This window comes from Macaca thibetana, chromosome 10 (genome assembly GCF_024542745.1).
Source record: "Macaca thibetana thibetana isolate TM-01 chromosome 10, ASM2454274v1, whole genome shotgun sequence".
Taxonomy (NCBI): Eukaryota; Metazoa; Chordata; class Mammalia; order Primates; family Cercopithecidae; genus Macaca; species Macaca thibetana.
The window spans coordinates 77,964,566-77,981,184 of NC_065587.1; the positions used below are offsets into that span (position 1 = coordinate 77,964,566).

The following is a 16,619-nucleotide window of genomic DNA, read 5'->3' on the forward strand; positions in this document are numbered from 1 at the left end:
CCAAAGTGCTGGGATTACAGGCTTGAGCCACCGCGCCCGGCCTGTTTTTTTTTTTGAGACGGAGTCTCGCTCTGTTGCCCAGGCTGGAGTGCAGTGGCCAGATCTCAGCTCACTGCAAACTCCGCCTCCCGGGTTTACGCCATTCTCCTGCCTCAGCCTCCCGAGTAGCTGGGACTATGGGCGCCCACCACCACGCCCGGCTAGTTTTTTGTATTTTTTAGTAGAGACGGGGTTTCACCGTGTTAGCCAGGATGGTCTCGATCTCCTGACCTCGTGATCCGTCCGTCTCGGCCTCCCAAAGTGCTGGGATTACAGGCTTGAGCCACCGCGCCTGGCCAAAACTAAGTTTTCTCAATCATATTTGGAACACTCTACAAACAAAGCCAGGATTTAAAGACACAGTGATCTATCTAAAGTGAATAATGATTTTATAAGGGAATTTAAAAAAGAAACTTGAAATTTTCAGGTTTTTTTTTTTTTTTTTTTTTGATAATATAAAATATTTACTGATGTTGATGCTGAGGTTACCAGGATCTCTGTCCTCAGGTCATTTCAAAGTGGGAAATTGGATACTGATAGTAATGTGGGCATGTCTTTTATTGAAGCAATCCTTATTTTTGATTTAACTACCCCTTATTAAAGCAGCTTAAATACAGTCCCAGGAAAGGATGAGTTCCCCTCATTTTGGTTGGAGGCCATATCTTTAGAGTGTTTTTTACTTAAAATTAAGGAACTTTCGTCATGAGAACCAAGATCAGACAATGAGGGTGTTCGGTCAAAAGGTTTGTTAAATTCTATTAATAGTTCTACCATAATTGAGGGATTCTAAGCTTTCTGAGCTTTACTTTCCATGTTTTTCCAGTTGTGTTAAGATTTCTAACTTCAAGAGAATATGTAAAAATAGTTGGTAAATGGTGAAACAGTAAATGGATGCTGGGTGCCTTTATTGTGAGAGCTTCTAGAAGTGTGTCATGTCAGTGGTAAATAGCCCCTAGCATAAGCTTTTAGAGCAGAGTAGTGACTTTCATTTCTCATTACTGCAGAAAGTTCAGCATCTCTTGCCTAATGAGAATGTCATCCTCCTGGTCTCCAGGTCAGGCCATTGAGTTCTTTCTGATGTGTCTTTGAAACTTGCTGGGAGTCTTGTAGCATTTTAGAATATGCTGGATCAAACTTTATCCCTTCAGAAAAAAACAAGCAAACAACAACAACAACAAAACAAATTGATTGCAGACACAAGGACCAAAGCAATTTTGTAACTGTTTGTTAGTACTGACACTTGGGAAAAGCAAGGATTTGTCTAACAAGGGGCAGGGAATTTAGTTAAAGAAGCTCCATTTTCTCTCTCTTTCCCTGCCTGTGGATATGGTTTGAATTAGAAGGTAAAGAAATTTGCTAAAATAAAACACCATGTGAACTCTTGGGAATTGCTTCACATCCAACTCTCTGACCTTTGATATCCTTCTTATTGCCTCTGGGCCTTGTTAGAGTGAGGGATGTTTTTCAGTTTCTATATAAGCAATGGCAGCAAACATGTTTTAAAATAATCCAATAAAAGCACCCATCTTATGAAAGGGACAATTATTTGAAGACTGTTGACCTTACAAGAATTGGGCAAGGATTTGGCATCTTGAACGTGTGCTTTGATACTGAAGAGTTGTTCTAGAAATGCCACTATGTCATTACTCTGTCAGTTACTCTTTAATACACAATAGTAGTGCATTGTTTTAAATATTGCTTGGCCCATCTGAATGTGGCATTCATTTTTTCATTTATGGAAATATATTTCAGGCAGGATATATATGGTTCTTAAATAACATTTATATGTCACAGGAGCTCAAATAATGTTTAATCAAACTAATGTTTTTTTGGCATCACAGAGATCAAACTAATATAAGCTAAGAAAGCATCAGATAAATTACTGTTTCAGCCTCTGTATTTTACAGACAAGGATACTAAGGCTCAAAGGGTTAAGGGTCTTCCTCAAGATCACACACCTAGTTGGGACAGAGCTGGGGCTGGAATGCAGGTCTTTCATCTCCAATTGCCCTTCTGTTTCCATTCCAGCATGCTATATAGCTCATATTAATTTAATATTAATTGTGGAAACAGTGTAATATATAATCAAATGCTGACTCATTTTAAAGATGGTCAAATTACTTATAAAACCATAAACTTTGTATCTTTCTAATTCACTTTTCCAATGTCAAGTTAGATTTATTTCAAGTTGTGTGAATGTTATTGCTGGCATTTCTGATGTGAATGAAATAGACTCAATTCCAACTCCACTCTCCCTGCTGGTCTATCAGACAAAGCCAAAGACAGCATCTAATATTTACAGCTAGTTTTAATATGCAGCCTCACTTACATAAACCAATTTGCACAGTAGATTTCCCATTATTTGAAGTAGTAGTTAATTAATAATGCCAAACCTGAGGAGGAGGGGTCTGAAAAGGTAACACTTTTAACATAAGCTAACTGAGATTAAGGATTTTGTTTCCTTTTCCTTTCAGACTGGATGTATTTTTTGTGCATAAAAAAGACAAAGAGGAAGAAAGGTTTAGAGATTTTGAAAATAATGTGCATGTATAAAAAAATTAAATCAACCTCCCCAAACCTCGAATTCCATGTAATTTTTTTTCTCACTATCTTTATTTTATTAGTTCCATCTCTGTACTTACTTTAAGCTTTTGGACTTCAGGTGGAACAATTTTGGACACATAAGGAGATAAATGACCTTGTGTGAGATTTGAGATTTATGTAGGTGACATTTTTTTGACTAAAGGTTCCTTTCAGGTCATGGGGCAGTACCCCTGTGTGTATGAACATATGAAGACTGTTGATTTCGGATATCCTTAAGCTTGAAAACTTGAGGAGGAATGTTTTATTTTCTCCTTCTATGGTCTGGGCTCAGTTCTAATATGCATGGTCTTAGGCTTTATCCTCTTCTTATGACTCCTGTATAATAATAGCAAAGACCTATTTATAAAGTAGCTTGGAGAATTTTTAAATACAAGGAATTTTGATTAAATTGAAGAGCTCGTTGTGTGTGTGTTTATTTTAATCAGAAAATAGTTTTAAAATAAGGGATGCCTTGAGTCCTTGAATTTGTGCCTGCTGCTTTCCAGAGCACTTTGCCCATTTTTGTGAAGTCTGATTTTACAATCCTCAGGCTTACTCCATACTCACGCCTGAGGCAACCTTCAGAGAGCTTATTCAAGCGAAGATAAAATAAAAATCTTCCTTTGAAATAGTCCAATAATTCAGGCAAAATCAGGCTTCTAAAAAGAGCTTTCCCTCTTGACATATATGATTCATGTTGGCGATGTTTTGCCTAATAATTGTGGCAGGCAGTTCAAGGGCAAATGAAGGGCAAAGTACAGAGGACTGGGCATAAGAGACAGGAGGACCTTATGAGCTGCCCAGAGGTGTCCTCTAAAGAGACAGTCTCTAGGGATAAGAACACCACACACCTCAAGAGGACATGTCCAGGGTCAAGCCCCACCAGTGAGGACCTAGGTGCCAATCTGAATAGCCCTTACTAAGGGACAGTGGTCAGAGGGTCTAAGGAGATCAGAGGTTCAGGCCGTAGAGGTGTGGTTGGGATGTTTATTCTAGAAATTATTTATAGGCACAACTGAGGCTGTCAAACTTAGTAAAGAATGGAAACTCGTTCTACAGGCCTGATTTTAGCCTGCAGCAGGCAGGCAGCAGGGTGTGAGTTGAGAACAAAACATTGTGAACAGCATTTCAAGATACTGGAGAGAGAAGCAGGTATACGCAGAAATGGTACTAAAGTGTGCATTTGGGCTGAGCGCAGTGGCTCACTCCTGTAATCTCAGCAGTTTGGGAGGCCAAGGCAGGCAGATCACCTGAGGCCAGGAGTTTGAGACAAGCCTGACCAACATGGCGAAACCCTGTCTCTACTAAAAACTCAAAAATTAGCCGGGTGTGGTGGTGCACACCTGTAATCCTAGCTACTCAGGAGGCTGAGGCAGGAGAATCACTTGAACCCGGGAAGCAGAGGTTGCAGTGAGCCCAGATCATGCCACTGCACTCCACCCTGGGTGACAGAGTGAGACTCAAGAAAGAAAGAAAAAGAGAGAGAGAGAGAGACAGAGAGAGAGATAGAGACACAGACAGAAATAAGGAAATAAAGGAAAGAATGGAATGGAACAGAATGGAAAGGAAAGAGGAAAGGGAAAGAAGAAGGAAGGAAGAAAGGAAGGAAGGAGGGAGGGAGGGAAGGAAGAAAGGAAGGGAAAGAAGGAAGGAAGGAAAGAAGTCACTGCACTCTAGCCTGGGTGACAGAGAGAGACTCTGTGAGAAAGAGATAAAGAGAGGAAGGAAGGAAGGAGGAAGGAAGGAAGGAAAGAAGGAAGGAAGGAAGGAAGGAAGTGGGGGAGGGAAGGAAGGAAAGAAGTCACTGCACTCCAGCCTGGGTGACAGAGAGAGACTCTGTGAGAAAGAGATAAAGAGAGGAAGGAAGGAAGGAAGGAAGGAAGGAAGGAAGGAAGGAAGGAAGGAAGGAAGGAAGGAAGGAGAGAGGGAGGGAGGGAGGGAGAGAGGGAGGGAGGAAGGAAGGGCGGGAAGGAAAGATAAAGTGTGTATTTGTATAAGAGAAGAGTCCATTGTCCTTTCTGCCTTGATTTGTTTTGGGGATTGGTTGGGAGCTCCTCCACATAGTAAGATATTCATACATTCATTCTTTCATTCATTCATTGTTTACTGCTGTATACTGGACACTATAGTAGCAAAAAAGGCCCCAGCCTTCACAGAAGTCATCATATAGTGACGATACAGATAAACAAATAGCTGTTTACCATGTAGGGTGGTGAGTTTTTCAAAGAGGGGAAGTACGAGGTGCTTAAGTGAAAATACAGAGTGGTGCCTGATCCAGTTTCTCTAAATAATAACCAGTAAGTTTAGGGGAGTAAATAACCAGTAAGTTAGTAAATGAGAAGAAAAGAGAAATGTGCAAAATGCTCAGTACTGGGGGCAAGGAATCAATTCCGATGAATCCAGAGAGGAGAATGTAAAGGGAAAGGCGGTGAGGCAAGATGCTGCTTTCCAGTACAGCGGAGAGCACATTTCTTCTGGAATCCTTGTGTTTTAACATAATCTTTCTCTTCAGGTCATTTGTCAGTTGCAGTTCCTTAAACTTAAAGGAATTTGCTGGGTGACTCTTACCCAATTTTTTTTTTCTGAGTTCTTAGGAGAAATATTAGCATTCATAGCTTGTAGTTAACACGGAGCATAACGGTTTGGGCCAAAAGAGGTAACTGCTTGAAGTTATTTAAGTGGCTGCGAAGTCTGCATTGCAGATTAAAGGGATGTTGTGTTGGCTGAGTGTTTGGTTATGACTCAGTCACCCTTTATTTACTTTCCTCAAGTTGCTTGTCATTCTTAACTGGTTTCTTCTTACTTAACTCTTAAGGATGAGGCTTGAAAAAAAAATGGTTGAGAAAATTATTCATTTACTTCAAGCCTTCAGTATCTACTCTTGGTCTTGGATGGAAAGCAAGTACTGGCCTTCAGAATCTCCATAAGCTCAGTTTCCCATGGACTTCCTGAGAAAAGTATGCATTCTAGACAAATGGGCTGTCTTTCTTACTTACCCAAGCTTTTGTTCCAAATACTTAGCCAGCCTCTTTTTCCTGGTAAATTGGGCTGGGCTGGATAAACATTTAAAGACCATTTTCCTCTTCCTCCTTTTTTCCTTTTTTGCTGGAGACTTGATCTAAGGCTGTTTTCTCAAACTTTAGCTTACATTGGAATCACCTGGCTAGCTGGATACCCCATGGTTTCCTGGACCCCACCCACAGAGTTTCTGATTTAGGTCTGGATGGGGCTTGAGATTTTGCATTTCTAAGAAGTCCCAGGTGATGTTTGCTGTCAGGGTACCATACTTTAAGAACCAATAATCTAAGGCAAATCCAGGGACCTAAAGATTCTCTAGTCTTTCCCCTATGCTCCCAGCTTGAGTTCCCATCTTGGCTAAACAGAAATAACTCAAAGAGTATTCCTGCAAAAAAGAAACTTAAGCTGAGGAAGAGGTCAACCTAAGCCTCCAATCTCATGGTCCCCACTCTGGAACCCCAGGACTTTTTAAAGACAGGGGTCCTCTGTGACCAGGGAGCCCTGGGTTAAGAACACCTTGAAAGATCCAGGAGAGACCAGTATGGAATAATCTGTGACCTCTACCTGAAACTGTACTTATTTTGTGCATGTTGCCCTTTTGTTTTCTATTTTCCCAGACCTTCTCAGAACTACTACTGTTAGAGCAAAAAGGGCTGAATTATCCCTGAAAATTGTTGCATATGGCTACCACCTCCTACTAAGGGAGAAGTTGTTGCTTTTCTGCATGGTAAAGTATAGACATCTACCATGTATTCTGTTAGTTCTGTCCTTGAAAACAGTGACAAGTTCTACTTCTGAGAGAGGGAAAAAAACCCTTAGAGTCTTTCATTTACAAGTATCCCAGGATGGCCTAATCTTCTTATTTCTCAGAACTTTTATATTCTTTAGGGCTGATGATGTTAACTCTGTTTATGTTAAATTCTCAGTAGCAATAAAATACCCTTTGCTCTTTACTGCCCCTTAGTAAGAACAGAAGTACTTTATTTCAGAGGCATAAAAGATAAGAAAGAAGATGATTTTTACTCTGGAGCATATTTTTGATATGTCAAAACCAAATTCTATTAAAATGGATTTATTATTTATGAAAGAGAGAAACCCGGTTAGATTATACATTCCTTTCCTCAGGCTTCTGTATCCTCCCACCACAAACACTATATATATATATATATATTTTTTTTCTCTCTAAAGGTTGATATATCTTGCATGCTATCAAAAAAATTTCTTTCTAGCAGTCACTTCTATAATTCACTACTATAAAAATGATTAATATGTATGTACACATGTTCTCACTCATAAGTGGGAGCCAAGCTATGAAGATGCAAAGGGATAACAATAATATGGTGGACTTTGGGGACTCAAGGGAAAGGGTGAGAGTGGGGTGAGGGATAAAAGATTATACATTGGGTACAGTGTATGCTGCTTGGGTGATGGGTGTACAAAATCTCAGTAATCACCACTAAAGAACTTATTCCTGTAACCAAACACCACCTGTTCTCCAGAAACCTATTGAAATTTTAAAAAGATTAATATACAAACTATCTTCTGTTTCTGAAAGATCAAAATATTGTTAAGCCAGGGGTGGACTTACTACGCACTTAAGAACATGACCCCTCAGAGGACATCACGTGTAGATAGGTTCCACTTCTGCCACTGAGCCCTTCTGTACCATTATTGCTCCCTAGCTTGAGCCTGGCCTGCACCAGTCTAAAGGTGAATGGCAAGGGATTATCAGGCTGGAAAACCTCAGTCATGGACAACTATGTACTTTTAATACAATTTCAGCTCCCTGACGTGTTCTAGAGGATTTTGAAGGACTGGCATAGGAACTCAGATGTCATTTCCAAGGGAATTGCAACAGGCAAACAACCCACATCCAAGCAATCTTTTGAAACAACTCAGTTCTTCTCTTAGGAAGCTGTTGTACTTCCTTCATTGTATTCTAATTTCTTTGAAAACTGATTATTGCAGATTGAATTAAATTGCCAGGGCTCAGAACACAATACTTGAAAACATGGCACCTTGACATACTGAGTATTTTGAGCTAAAGGAAATTGAGAAAACTGCAGAAGCTGGAAGGTCAATCTCTGACCTTCTTTCCTGAGACAACTTCATGTGACAGGTATCCCACTTTATACCTGGAGGAAAGAAATGATAACACAAAGATGCCAAGAAGAATCTAAAGAGACTTCTTAGTTCCCCCCAGTTCATGACCATTATATCATAACCACTTTTGTCTAATCATGCTTCTATATGACTATCCATTCTTTATCAAAACTAAACATAGAACTATACAGTTATCTCTGTTTCTGTCTTTGTTTCTGAAGGCTCCTTTGTCACGTAAAACTTACATTAAATAAATTTGTATGTCTGTCTTGTTAATCTGTCTTTTGTTGTAGAGGGTCTCAGCCATGAACTTTGTGATGAATGAGGAAAGATATTACTTTTTCTTCCCTAGAATATATTGACAGTTATTCATTATATTTAAATTAAGCTGAATATCTAAATACTCCAGGCAACTAAGCATATTTTAGACATGTTTTGTAAAATCCTGATAGATTGAAACCTATAACGTGATCACAAACGTCACCTAATACATTTATAAACCTGGATCTCTACCCCAGGTAACTAAGCATATTTTAGACATGTTTTGTAAAATCTCGATATAATGGAACCTGTAGCATGATAACAAATGTCACCTAATAAATGTATAAAGGCAATACACTTTAATGTTTTTATTCATTAATAAAATATTTAAAGTGTATTCATCTATTTTTAATTATTAAATTTTAAGGAAGTTATACTTGCCCCTCAATTATGCTTAATATTAAAGTACGAGAGACAGGGACAAATAGTGAATGCTTGCTTTCTGTTTGTATTTTATTCCTATGCAATTTGTGTTGTTTTTTAATACACTCCAGGAAATTGTTTTTAATCATGTGATGCTTTACAATAGATAAATCATAGCAAAGGCCATAGATTTATTATAGCCCAGAATTCATTAAAGACTAATTCCAGTACCATCACAATCCATTTTTTCCCAAATATAAGTATTGCAGAGGTTTCAGTTAACATTCATTTCAGTCAGTATATTAAGTAACTCCTTACTAGGTAATGAATAAGGATCAGTCATAACTGGGATGTGTGAAGGCTCCCATTGTACACTGAAGGTTTTAAATTCTGAAAGGGAAGGACAGCGTTTTACAGCTTTATGTATTTATCTCTTCCTGTTATTTGTTCTTGCCAAGATTTCTGCTAGAAAACATAGACATTAAGACTAATTTATATGAAAAGAAACAAGTTTTAAAATTGTATTCTCCATTTGCTTTAGAAACTATTTTTTCTGGAATATAAAAATTATAGTCACTATGAATATTTTAAAATACAGGAAAGTATTAAAGAAAAGAAAATTACCTAAAATTGCATCAGCTAGATGAAACTACTGTTTGTTTTGATATGTCTTGCTAGTCTTTCCCGTTATAAAATAGTGTGCATTTGTAAGCAATATGTATATAATATATAACATAAAAATTTGGATCAGACTCTCATGCAATTTTATAGCCTGTGGTTGTTTATTTTCTTAACTGTATGTTGAGAGCATTTGTGTTTGCTTCACAAGAGTTGTGAGTATTTTTAGAAACTCTCCTAAATTTGCTATTGTTAAGCAAATAACTATTCCTTTAAAGTATTATTTTTAACGGGTACAGTATTTAAGTACTAGAGTGTATTTAATCAATTGCTTAGTGGTGTTTACATAAGACCAATATTTTTCTACCATAAACAGCACAACAGTGTTCTTGTACATAGATTTTGTACACATGTACATAGGATACATCCTACTGGTAGAATTACTGGATAAAAGAGTATGGATATTTCAAGGCTATAGAAATGTATTAGAAAATTCTTTTTCACCAGATAGACAAGAATGCCTTCACCCCATCCCTCAACAGCATTGCATATTATCATAATTTTCATCCTGTACTCTTTGTATATTTTTGAAAAGGTTATTTAATGGCTTAATAAAAATGGAGGTATTTTTGCAAATGGGGAAAGTTATCACTAATGATACAATATATTAATGTCAAATTAGATTCTTACTTGAGGTAAAGCCATTTATTTAAAAGCCCTGGATGATCTGATGACAGCTTGTTGATCTGTTTTTAGAAATATAAGGATATCTTATTTGAAGATTGAAGAGCAAGGCACTGAAATACTCGTGATAGATTCAGCTAATTTACTTTTGGTCAGTGGAAATTTATCTCAACTCTCTATGTTCTGGAAAACAACCTTGGTTGTGCCATCATGAGGTCATTTAAGGTCATGGGTTATTTGGTTTAATGGGATTTGTATGGTTGGATGGGGAAGGGATTAATTTGTTCTGGAAAATTTTTTTGTCGTAAGGTTGAAGTTAAAAGTTACACTTGATAAAATTTATAACTGAGTCATGGTGCATTTATTCACTTGAAAGCTATATATTATCAAGTAGAAGCAAATGCTTTTTCAGATGAATTCATTTTTTCACAAATAGGAATAAAAAGTGAAGAATACCTTGTTTGGCTTCTGGGGAGCTGCAGGATTTGAAGTTTGTATTTATTGCTAAGATGCAAATTTGTTACAAGACATTTGGAACCTGGGGTAAAGTATGCAGAAGTAATGTCATTAGTCCTCAAAGGGGCTTTGAAACAGAAGGACAAGAATGATCTGAATTCATTTCTAGATGAAGTTTATTCTGTACTTTTCTTTCTGTCTTCCTCTGATGATTCAGTTGAACATACATGTGTTGAATGACCATTCCCTTCAAATCAGAGCAGTCTCTACTGCATTCCAAATTTATTTGTCAACTTTTTAGTTCTTTTAAGAAAGATGTTCAGCTTCAGGGGGCCCAATATATGCATTTTCTGGGCTACTATAAAAAATTAGCACAAACTAGTGGCTGAAAGTAACAGAAATTTATGCTGTCACAGCTCTGGAGGCCAGAAGTCTGACATCAAGGTATTTTCAGGGGCACATTTCCTCCAGGCTGTGGGGAAGAACCCATTCCTGGCCTATTTCACCTTCTGGTGGCTGCCAACTCTTCTGAACTGTGGCTACATCACTCCAATCTCTGCCTCCGTAGTCACATTGCCTCCTCCTCTTCTGCTTGTGTCAAAACTTCCCCTGCTTCCCTTTTATAAGGACATTTAGGGTCCACTTGGATGATGCAGAATAATCTCCCCATCTCAAGATCTTTCACTTAGTCTCATATGCTAAGTCCCTTTTTGCCCTGTAAGGTAATATTCATGAGTTGCAGCAATTAGGAGGTAGGTATCTTTTGGAGGCCATTTATTCAGCCTACCATACCCAGGTACCTTAGATATACCTGGTTTTACATACTGCCCTCTGTTCACTCTATACCAGAACATGCCCTCTGTTCACTCTATACCAGAACATGAGGCACATGTCCAGAGACGAAAAATTCCTTGTGGAAGTATTGACCTAAACTGGTCTAGGGTGGGGGTGGTGGTGAGGGAGGGTGAGCAGCGCTGACTCTACAGTTGATCCAACACATCTGAGATAGGTGGTCTGGTAATTCCTGAAGACCACCTTATAGGTCTAGCAAGGAAGACAAGACAGCAGGTTTAAAGACTCAGGACAGAGTAGGCTAAGAAAACCAAATAGGCTAAGAAAACTAAATCTCTTCCTTGGTTCACTCCAACCAAATGGATGGAAGGCCATCTTTGTGGGTAATACACATGTCCTACTTCAATATTTGGCCCCTCGACAGCCCACCTCAGCCCCCTTGTGTTCCTCCTAACTCTGCCAGTTTCTCATTGTCGTCTTTAGAAGGAGCTTTTGCCACTCGTTCTGGAACAAGACCTTCTAGGACTCCCCTTCTTTCTTGTCCCCAGCTTCCAAAGTCTCTGCAGTCCAGAGAGTTTTTCCTCTGCCCCAGTGCAATAGCTAATCCGATCCAGTTGCACGAGGATTTAGAAACAATGCAACTATTTAAAAGCTTTCTGGCTTCCTTCCAGTAACTGCTCAATGTGTTTACACTGCAAGAGGTTTCGGGCTGTCTATTCTTTGACAATGTAAATTCTCTTTCACTTCCCGTGTTCCTCAAGGAGAAGGTGGATCCTTTCCTGTGGGCACTGGATGGTGAGGCGATGCCATTCTAGGAGGTGGAGGAGACAATTAAACCTTGAAATATCTTGAAAATGAGGCCTTGGAAGGCAAGCTAGAGAATTTGAGAAGAGGAACATTTGGCATGGTACAATCAAAGCCTTTTTTTTTTTTTTAAAAAAAACCAGTTGGCTGTGGGTGGGGATTTGAGAGAATTGCAATAACAATGTAGTTATAAGGTGGCCAGTTCCTCCCCTCTTTTAAAAAGAAATAACTCTCCCTTTAATATTCTCTGCAGTCACTGGGACTATAATGTGTACCTTCATTTGTTCCCATTTTAAAATCAATTATCTGGATCAAACTGTTGTCAAACACGATTGGCTGGGTCAACATTTTCTAGTCTGTAGGTCATCATTGTGCCATGTATGTAAAATAAGCCAGCTAGTGTCCCTGATGCCAGGCCCTGGGAAGTTTTCCACAGATAGCACAAAGAACAGCCTCGACCACAGCCACTAGTTTAAAATTGAGAACATTCAGGATACTCCAGCATCATTTTGCCAGAGTACTACTTACCTTGTTCTGAACCCCAGTGCTCTGAAGGAATAAACAATGAAATGAACTTTCACCTCCACTGCAGAAGAGATTAAGGTCAAAATTACCCTCCTCCTTCCATCAGCCTCCTTCACCCTCAAAGTTCTTCATGTAATGAGACTATGGTGATGAAATTAGTACCCAAGGTAGAGATGAATATTTTACTAGTTAAGAATAGTAGCGAAACATCATACACGGGGTACTTATGTTGATGCTGGGAGGACCAGAGTTAAACCAATGAAAGATGATGCAAACCGTAAACAGCTTTTGTTTGTTTGTTTGTTTTTATTTTTGATATAAACTTTTTGTATCCATAAGCCTCTTGTTGATTTAAAATGAAACCAAAGGGACAAATTAAAAGGGCTGGTTGTCAGGAGTGACACAATCGTAGAACACATACAATCCTGCAGAAAGAGATGTTTTGCCTACCATTCTTCACAGCCTGGCAAACTGGGGTGGCCACCATGTTGTTTTTTAATCTATTTTTCAAGCTAGCACTTAGCTCTCTGTAGTTGGTTATTAAGAGGGGGGGGTCTGTGGGTCTATTTTTCTCTGCAGATCTGTTTTATAGCATAGAAGGCATGGATGCACATCATCTACCTTGGAAGCTTGTTTCTAAGCTCCTTGGGTAGAAGCTGTGTGGTTATGTGTGTACATACATGCCGTATTCACCAAGCTATGCAAAAGGTTTCAAAGTCAAACTTATTTCTTCTGTGTAACTGATAGAAGGCTTTGTATCCTTTGATTATCATCTCCACGTTCCCCTTACCCTCAGCCTTTGGTCACCACAGTTCTACTCTCTGCTTTTATGAGTTCAACTGTTATATATTCCACATGTAAGTGAGCACATGTATGTTTGTCTTTCTGTATCTGGCTTATTTCACTTAGTATAATGTTCTCCTGTTCCATCCATGTTGTCACAAATGACAGAATTTCTTCCCTTTTTTAAGGCTGAATTCACTGTGTATAATACACCACATTTTCTCTATGCATTCATTTGTTGTTGCATACTTGGGCTGATTCCATAACTTGGATATTGTGAGTAATGCTGCATTGAACATGGGAGTGCAGATATCTCTTTGACCTACTGATTTCAAATCTTTCCAGTAAATACCCAGAAATGGGATTGCTGGATCATTTAGTTCCTCAAAAAACTAAAATTCCATTTTTAGTTTTACGTTTAAGCCAAATGTATTTTAACTTTGAAATATATATACTTTATTTAGCTTTTAAAATATTCTGATTAAAGTTATACACAGTATTCTCTTGGAATGCTCACATTCGCCTTCTTTAATTATATCCCACTTTTCATTGTAAATGTTGTGAGTTTGTGCTGCAGCCACCTCCTCCTCCTCATCCTCCCTTCTGCCCCCACCTAAATCTCCCTCTCTCTATGTCTCTCACTCTTGCTCTCAGTACTTGCCAAATATATATCCAACAGAAAACAATTAACTTTTGCTTTTACTCATCATTGTTTTACTAATTTTTTTGGGGGGGAGGGTACATATTACATATCTAGGTTTTGGTTTGTAATGCTCTCATCGTTTCTTTCTAAAATGTTTATAATTTCTGCTTAACTCAAGAATGATTTAGGGGTGTATGTATGTGTGTGTGTGTGTGTGGGTATGAATGTTTAATTTCCATGTATATAGATGTTGTACACTCTCTGTCATTAATTTATACATTTCCTTGTTGTTGTCAATGAGCATGACCACCATATTTTCTGCCTGTTGAAAAATGCTGAAATTTCCTCTAGGGCCTAATCGTGATCAGATTTTGAGATTGTCACATGTGTGTGGGTAGCCAGGGTGCAAAGGAGGGAAAGAAAAAAAATAATATACTTAGAGAGAGAATAAATATATTAAGAGAGAGAATAAAGCTCATTAAGTACTGTTATTTAAATTATGTTACCTTGAGTTATTTAAGTTGTTTGTACTAAATTATTAAGTATGATATTCAGATCTTCAAGATTCTTACTTCTTTGTCTTCTTCTTCTGTTAATTTCTGAGAATCATTGTCTCCTGTTTGTGACTTTGCTAATTTCTCCTTGTACTTTGTCAATTTTCAAATGTTTTGATGCTGTGTGGTGACATGCTTAAATATTAATGGCAGTTAATATGATGTATTATTACTGTCTCTGCTTTTTCTCTTGAAGTCTGTTTTGTCTCATATTATTGTTATACCTATCTTCTTTTTTTCTTAGCATGTGCCCATGGTATCTTCTTTCATCCCTGCATTTTCAAATTTCTTAGATAGTTTTCAAAATATTTCTGTAAACAACCATAATTTTACCTAATCTGAAAACCTCTTTTATAAGTGAATTTAACCAATTCTTATTTACTGTGCTTAGTGATGTGTCATTTTATTTTGTGTTTTCTACTTATAATATGTTCGTGTCTTCTCTCCATTCTTTATCTGCTTACTTTCTAAAAGAGGCTCAAGTTTCTTTTGCTATTTCTCCCCTGCTAATCATTTGGAAGTTATATTTTTTTAATTTTAATTTTCTATAGGATAACTCTTAAATTCATAGCACCCATATTTAAACTCCAATTTTCCTACTAATGTCTAGAGTTTTTAGTAACTCTGTACGCCTCCCAAAATGATTTTACTTCCCTTTGTCTCAAACTTCGTTCCTCCAACCACCTCACTGGCCACAACTCATATATTGATATAATCTAGGATTTGGGTTGGCTAATTTTTAAATTTATTTTTTCTTTTCTACTTTTTTGGCATAGTACAATAAGACTTAAGAGTAAGCCTATTGTTTCTTTTTACTTTATTTTTCTTAACATTATTTCCCATATCTCTTTCTCTATATTTATTTTCCCCTGACAGAGTATATAATGCATTAAATTTTTCAAAGTAGATCGCTAAATCTTTCTGATTACTTACAAGTCTGTAAATAACTACATATTTCTCCTAAAAGTTGAAACAGTATTGAACACAGAATTTTAAATCCAAAATTATTTTCCTCAGAACTTTAAAACTGTCTTACTGCATTTAGTGTTGTGGATGATGTGACTGATAGCAGTCTTATTGTCATTTTACCTCTAGATTATCTTTTCTCTTCCTGCATCTTTGAGAGATTTCGTAATTTCTGCACATTTTGTGTCTTCAATGTCACCATGAGGTATATTTGGGGGTGTATATCTTTTCTCCCCATTTATACTACATGGAATGAGTGGATTTTTTCACTCTGAGGACTCAAATATTCAGGTTTCAGAAATGTTCTTCTACTGTTGCTTTATTTCCATCCCTCCGTTGTCTCCATATAAGGTTGTTAAACCTTTCCTTTCTATTTTCTATATCTCTCATGCATGCTATTTCTTTTGGTGTTGCTTTTTTTTTTTTTTTATTCTTTTTTGGAGATGGAGTCTCGCTCTGACACCCAGGCTGGAGTGCAGTGATGCCATCTTTGTTCGCTGCAACCTCCGCCTCCTGGGTTCAAGCAATTCTCCCTGCCTCAGCCTCCCGAGTAGCTGGGATTACAGGTGCCCACCATCACACCCAGCTAATTTTTGTACTTTTTTAGTAGAGACAGGGTTTTGCCATGTTGGCCAGGCTGGTCTTGAACTCCTGACCTCAAGTAATCCACCCCACTCGGCCTCCCAAAGTGCTGGGTTTATAGGCGTGAGCCCCCGCGCTCAGCCTGGTGTTGCATTTTTAAGAATTCCTTGGCTCAACACTTCATCTGAGTTTTCTTTACAATTCAGCTCATCTATTATTTCAACAATCTTGTTTTAAATTTCTAGTATCTGTAGTTAATTATATTTTAGGAACAGAATATACTCTGTCTTCCCTCTGAAAAAATCAGTATGCTGAAGTCAGGTCGTGTTTTTCCTGGTCACTGTCTTTCCTTGGGTGTAAGTTTTACTTGGCTGTGTTTGGTGTTCTTCCATGTTCTTTGCATTGCTTAACTATTTGGTGACTCTTTGTTGTATGCTCATGCAAGATGTTTGGGTTGTAGTTATCACATACGTACCATGTTGCCAACAAGAATGGGTAAAAGGAATGCTGAGTTCTTCCTAGTTGCAGGGAGCCACCCTGAACAGTGCCTAGCTTCTCTTTAAATGTCCTACTCACTGTCTATGATAAAACTGTTGCAGGACTTTTCCTTAGTTCAGCTGAAAATGGGGTTCTTTGTCCCACGGCCATGAAAATTCAAGCTCACAGACAATTTAAATGATGAGTAAGACAGGGTTTAATTGGGTTAAAAAGGGAGAAAAGGTGGCAACAGGGACTCTTACAAGCCCAGAATCCCTGCTAGAGGGCTTCCTGCCCGGCCGTTGGAA

At 38.1% G+C, this 16,619-nt stretch overlaps 1 protein-coding gene across 19 annotated transcripts in view; it reads left to right on the plus strand.

Moving 5' to 3' along the window:
• The window catches only part of PLCB4 (phospholipase C beta 4), a 411,761-nt gene that overhangs the window by 220,381 nt on the left and 174,761 nt on the right, over positions 1 to 16,619 (plus strand). The gene's annotated exons all lie outside the window — the stretch shown is intronic.